The sequence below is a fragment of the Clytia hemisphaerica genome, unplaced genomic scaffold (genome assembly GCF_902728285.1).
Source record: "Clytia hemisphaerica strain Z4C2 unplaced genomic scaffold, Clytia hemisphaerica genome assembly, whole genome shotgun sequence".
Classification (NCBI taxonomy): Eukaryota; Metazoa; Cnidaria; class Hydrozoa; order Leptothecata; family Clytiidae; genus Clytia; species Clytia hemisphaerica.
This window is the reverse complement of record NW_027104548.1, coordinates 1,445,052-1,452,003: the sequence shown is the minus strand read 5'-3', so window position 1 is coordinate 1,452,003 and position 6,952 is coordinate 1,445,052.

Here is a 6,952-nt window from a genome sequence, read left to right as displayed (position 1 = left end):
TCTAATCGAACATAATCCAATCTCAATCAAACGTAATTCGAACGCAGTCAAACACATTTGAATATTACCCAGGAATTCACCTCTTGATAATTGTTTTAACGAGCGCAACGGTCTTTTGAATAACTAATTACTCCACAGCAGTCACCTAGAGACAAGATAATTTATAATGTTTTTATTGGCTGAGGGGAAGTAATGTTATGTGGAGTAGTTAGTTATTCAAAAGACTGTCGCATTCGCCAAAACATCTATTGAGATTTGATTGCGTTTGACAATTAAATTACAATTATTCGATCGTGTTCGATTATTTCAGTGCAACTGGAACTAGCAATTTTTGCCTCACTAACCCAAATCTTGCAACTTTTCACCTTAAAGGAAGATCGAAATTAGAGTTTTTTAGCGTTCCAAAAAAAAACGCATAGCAGAAATTTTTCATCTTCACAGGATCAATTTTCAACAACAAAATACATCTTTTGGTCAACGGTTTTTTTTCTGACATTTTTCCTTCAAAGAACATCAATCACTTTCGTTTTCCACTTGAGCACGGGAGGAAAAAAATCATCAGCTTGCGTTCTCGAGCGCAAATTTAAATATATGGCTATAAATAAAAAGCAAATGATGGCAGTTCTGTTTTTTCCTCTCGGTGCAAAAGAGAAATTGTGTATTATTTAAATCCGTGCGTTCAGTATAACTCAAATCAAATGACTTTGGAGGTTCGGTAAATTGGTGGCCGAATTGCCGTCCCATGTTTTGTCAGATAGTCCCAAGTTAGAGCAGTTGACGGTAGGTTTGCTTCTTCAGACGGCAAGAATTATAGAGTGTGCGAGTTGTATGATTGTTGTTACTTTGTAGCGGCAAAAAAACAAGTTGCAGAGTACTTTTTAAATATAACGCAAAGAATCTTTCCAAAACACTTGATGATCAAACACTAACCGCGCTGAATCTGCAAAATTGAGTGATCATAATCGAAAAAAGTTAAAATATTGAAGAAAATTCATACCTCTTTTGCCAAGAGTGTATCTATTCCAGATGAGTTGAAATGAAAATTCCAGAACATATTATCAGTTTATGTCTTTTCTCTCATCTAAAAGTTTCATCATAAAAGAGTATTAATGGGTGCGCCTATCCTAATTGGCCTTTTAGTCATATTAGGGGAAATCTAGGTTTCTACAACAAAAAGCATGAGACTGAGAGTGACCAGAAGTTCTAGATCCCAAGACAATCAAAAAATGCAATTGAACAAAAACCAGAAATTTCTGGGATTTTTAAATATAGGGATAATAAGAAGGTTAAAATTACTGATTGAAACTAACTGATTCTGACATTTTTGTTATTACTACATTATTACATTATTGTTATGACAAATTTAAAGGAGGGTTGCTGACATTAGACCAATATTTAGTATTCAGCTGGCAGAACTCTAGGGTGGGTCAAACATACTTTCAGCCACTCCCCTTACTTTTTTTTTGACTTTACTTTGTTGGGGGGGGGTTAGAAACCTGGCTGAAGCTATGTCAGAATTCTAGCACTTGAAGATGTGAAGTCAGCTTGGGTCTTGAAAATTCATTCATCTCAAAATTTAGATTTAAATTTTCAGAACTCAAACTGATTTAAATAGTACTATATACCACCGTTCTTGATGAGGTATGTGAGAGGCTATTACCAGTATTTGGTCCATAAAAAATTATTACAAGGGATGCGAGCAAGTCAACTTTTGGAGCTTTAACATTAACTAAAACTTCAGTGAGGACCCAAGCCAAAATAAGATAACTATACTGTGACAATCATGCTTTTTCAAGGTTTTCAAGGAATTCTTTAATAACATTACATTCACTTTCAAGGTTTAAATATATGGCTATAAATAAAAAGCAAATGATGGCAGTTCTGTTTTTTCCTCTCGGTGCAAAAGAGAAATTGTGTATTATTTAAATCCGTGCGTTCAGTATAACTCAAATCAAATGACTTTGGAGGTTCGGTAAATTGGTGGCCGAATTGCCGTCCCATGTTTTGTCAGATAGTCCCAAGTTAGAGCAGTTGACGGTAGGTTTGCTTCTTCAGACGGCAAGAATTATAGAGTGTGCGAGTTGTATGATTGTTGTTACTTTGTAGCGGCAAAAAAACAAGTTGCAGAGTACTTTTTAAATATAACGCAAAGAATCTTTCCAAAACACTTGATGATCAAACACTAACCGCGCTGAATCTGCAAAATTATTTGACAAATATTGCTGATTTTCTGACTGAAAAGAATTGGATAGAAAGTGAATCAGTCGGACGGCGCGAACACAACTTAATTGTGATTTACGCCAAAGTTTTAGGGCACAATCTTTACTATGAATAAAATAAATGATGTAGCTGGAACCTTGATATTCCAGGATTAGAAAAAGCTATACCTGTTATCTTTTTTCTTTAAAGAGTCAACAAGCCATCAACATCGATAAGCTAATCATGAATATTGTGTATCATGTATGCACCTCATTGCAATAAGCTAATCATTTTTTTCGCGCGAGCTCAAGGGGAAAAGGAAAGTGATCAATATTCTTTGAAAGAAAAACATCAGAAACAAACCCAAAGACCAAAAGATGTATTCTGTTGTTGAGAATAGATCCTGTGAAGATGAAAAAATTTCTGCTATGCGTTTATTTCGGAACGTTGAAAAACTCTTAATTTCTATCTTCCTTAAGGTAAAGAGGTTGCGAGATTTGGGTTAGCAAGGCAAAATCGCTAAAAAGCTGGTAAAATCGTAATCCTCAAAAATCAAAGTTCCAGCCTCACTGAATGGTGGCTAGTATGCAGTGAAAATTCCGAGCACTTTTCTGTGGCCGTTATACGGCCAGAATGAGTTTTGAAACTCAATATTTGAAGAAAAAAATTTTTTTGAGTCATAAAAAGTCGTTTTGTTGATTTACTAAGAAGACTGCTAGAAATATGCCCCATTTTCTGATTAATTTTTCCTTTATATTCACTTTTAAAACTCCAAATTTGTTAGAATAATATCGATAGTGGAAAGTACATTCCACAATGTTTGCTCCTTTTTTATTTTGAAATCTCACTTTAATAAATAAAGCTTTGTTTCTTTTGTTCTTGAAGCATTTCTTTTGTTCTTCAAGCCTTTTTCTTCCATCAGGGGCCGTAAGCTTTGAAAAAGACCTGTTTTAACCAGTCTAGAAGGGCTAATTTTCAAAATTTTTCTCCCGTCAGCGCCAACCATCGTGGCGCCTCCTTATACACTAATTAAGGGACACTAAACTACGACCCTTATCACCCTAACACCTACCACTTTCAAAGTGGAGCCGCAGCCCCTATTCATGCATGGTTAAAGTGTATTCTATTATAGTTACTAGTAAACGATAATTTTGTATATGTTACGAAAGAAAAGTACTTATTTTTGTTGCATTTTAATTCTTGATATCATTAATAAACTCTTAACTAGGAGTCCGTTAGGGAGGGGGGTCTCAGATAATAGCAATGGCATGGCTGAAACTCAATTTCTAGATCAAAAAACGGCCAGTGGGAAAAGTGCTTGGAATTTTGCCTGGTATGACTGACTGCATGCTATGCATCTCCAACATTTCCAGGATATTTCCAGTGCTGCAAATAACGGCCGGTGACCGGTAAATACCGGTCATTTTGTAGTTTCTACCGGTCATTCTGAATCTCAGTTTTTCATTTTGTCCGGTTAAAATTTTAGATTAAAGGCTTCTTAATATCGCTTCTAATTAAAAGAGGAGCAGTTTTTAAATCAAAATAGGTGTTTAGCCAATCTAAAGGTCATTACAGACTAAAAAAATTTCTAAGATGGTTCCGCCAGACCCCCTGCTCATTACACTCGAAAAATTACCGGCCAACTCAAATTTCCCTATTTGCAGCACTGTATTTCTCCCTTCTTCCTCTCAAGAAGTTCTCAATCCCCTTTTTATCAATCCCTATCAGTCAGTCACACTAGCATCCCGCCAAAATGCATATCAAAGATTAATGCTGCGAAACACGTGTGTCTAATTTGGAAATGCGTGTGTCACTGTTCGATCGGAGAAATAAGTTTTACCAATGTCTAAACTTTTGACTATATCTAAAGAATTAGTAAACCTTTTTAAGATCTGTAAAAAGCTCTCTACTCCCAACAATTCTAGAAAAAAACCTGAAAATCCCAAGATAATTGCTGAAATATTAAATCTTTAAAAAAAGATTGAAAATGAAAATTCATGAAGAAAAAATTGGAGCGAATTTATTAGCTTAGGTTAATTATCGATCCCACATCTCCCGCACAAGGCCTTTCAGGGGTTGCTCATCCCGCTTCTACAGGCAGCCTAGACAAATGTTAAATTTTGTTTCCGCGCAAATTTGTCACATTTTGTCTCGATAGCCTCATACCTACGGAACTTATCCTTAGAGGCAATCGAGCAAGAACAATAGAAAAAATCTTTATTTGGTACTGTAGAAAAATTGCAAAATAGAAACTCGCTTAAATTCACAATACTGATTCTTTACCCAAAAACGAAACTTTTCTATTTTGTAAATCTTTCTTACACTTCCCCATACGTAAAATATAGAGTACTTTCGTTTTCCCCCCAAACTTACGAGGGAAAAATGTTAAGACCGCGTGTTGTCCTTGCGGACTTCCCCAGCGTAATTTATTTGCGTGATGTCATAATGTTATTGTTCTCTTTCTCAGATTATTACTGACGGCATTTCAATCGCTTACGGGATTGGACAATGGTTGACAATAGATCGTGACCTATAACAATCCAATGACGTGCGACGAATGAAAGTTCATTTTGGGAGGCTTGATAACACTCGTAATTTCTTTATTTTTCTAGTGTATTTTGTTTTTTCGTTTTAGAAGAAGGACTATACGGTAGAAAATAAGGTTTTATACTATTATTTTTAAATTTGATATTTTAAATACCTATTTTAAAGAAAATTTCGTAAGTGGGCGGAAAATAAAAACGCCTTTGTTTTGAACTGCCAAAATCTTGGGATTCTGGGACTTCTTTTGAGACGGGGGTTAGACATGAAAACATGTGTCTTTTTTCTGAAAGAAAATTTAACATTTGTCTAGGCTGACAGGATATCTATGCCGTCGGCTCTTTGCTGCCATTTTAACTATTTCAGTATCGGCTAGTCCAGACAATCTCAATCGAACGGAATCGATGATCGAACCAGTCGAACCAAATCGAACCATTTAATTGCGTTCGATTGATGCTCGATTGCGTTCGATCGTCGATTCATTAACCCCCGGATTGTTCATCCCTTAATTTCTACGGGAAATCAAAAGTAACTTCATTCAGCTTGTGATGTTTGAGAGCTTGGATGTTGGGAAGCTACAAGAATAAAGCCATACAATCTCAATCGAACGGAATCGACGATCGAACCAGTCAAACAACACACAAGTGTTACGCGTAAGCCAAATCGCGCATGAACAACCTCTAAATTGCCGAGTACAGGAGAAAAAAATCGAAATTCAAAATGGCGGCCAAGCCCACGCTGATAACTATCAAAAATCTTTGTTTTTCAATCAGCTATTGCAGCTCAATAAATCAATGAAATAATTTGAAATAAAAAGTAAACAAACCTTGAACCTTTCATGAATCCAAATAAATAAAAGTATTCATCTAAAGTGAAGATTACATTTCAAAATAAAACGATTTCCAAACCAACCTAAAGTCAGTGTCTGCCAACTAAAAATTTCTTTGCGAGGTCACTGGCAAGGAGTTACAACTTCAGACTTTAGATTCCAATTCTTGTATAGACTGCAACTACACTGCCAAATGATCTGTATTACAAAGACTTTCAAATGGGTCCATAAGTTAAGAAAATGAGATTATCATCTAGCACAGGGGTTTTGTTTTTAAAAACAAACTACAAAATAAAATTGTTAACGAACTAGTGTAGACACAACTTTTTTTATCCCCGGGGAAATGAAGCGTTTTCATTGGTCTGAGGGGAGCCGTCCATACCGTGAGAGGTCCTAAAGCCGACAGCCCAGCCTAAAGCCGATGGGGTCTTTCAAAGATACAAACTAAAATATAAACAAACCTTTCGCTGTGACGCAACGAAGATACCAAAGTGTCAACTAAACTGAGAGATTTGATACATTGAACCAATTGAACCAAATAACAATAATTGCTTCTTATAACAAAACATATTTTTTTATTGCAATATGCACAACGTCATAAATGACAACAGTAGTAACAGCATAATAAAAAGTAACGAGATGTTTTGATTTTCCAAAGCACACGAAAATATAAAAGAGGTCTGTGTACGAGCGTGCTCATTTTGAAACGTTACGTAATCAAGCCTGGTTTCTATTACTTTACACTGGCACTTGGCTTGATTGCGGGGCCAGTACTTTGTGTAAGGATACATATAGACGACGTATATTACGTTATATTATATATTACATGATAAGAATACAAATAGACGACGCATATTACAATTATTATGTATTACATGACACCTTGCTCCTATTCTAGTAAAGATAATATTTGTCGTCAAAGAGTACACTTAAATGAAGAGCTGTCCGATGGCGGGCCTTCCGTAAATAAACATCCGGACTTATAGGTGGTAAAGAGGGCGTTGATAGTTGCCGCCTCATTGATTTGATGTTTGTTATTCAAATAAGTGCTACCGCATCCGCCCTTTTTTCAACTTCGCGCCATTTTTACAATTTAGTCTGTTTGTTTCTTGATGAAAACCAGTCCAAGTTGTTTCGTATTTTTCCCGCACAAGTCACTTTTATTACAAAACTGTTATCGTTTTAAACATGAGCAACTGATCCAGAATAAAAGGTAATTATTTTTACAACTCACACTTTTTAATTATATTAATTGACATCTTGACATTAAAGCTATCTTGTTAGATGTTATGTTTTGAGAGTTCTAGCAATAGTTTATCGTTTAACTTGGAGAGGGAATGTTTGTAAACATAGAATTTTTTTTCATAACAGTTATTTGGGGGG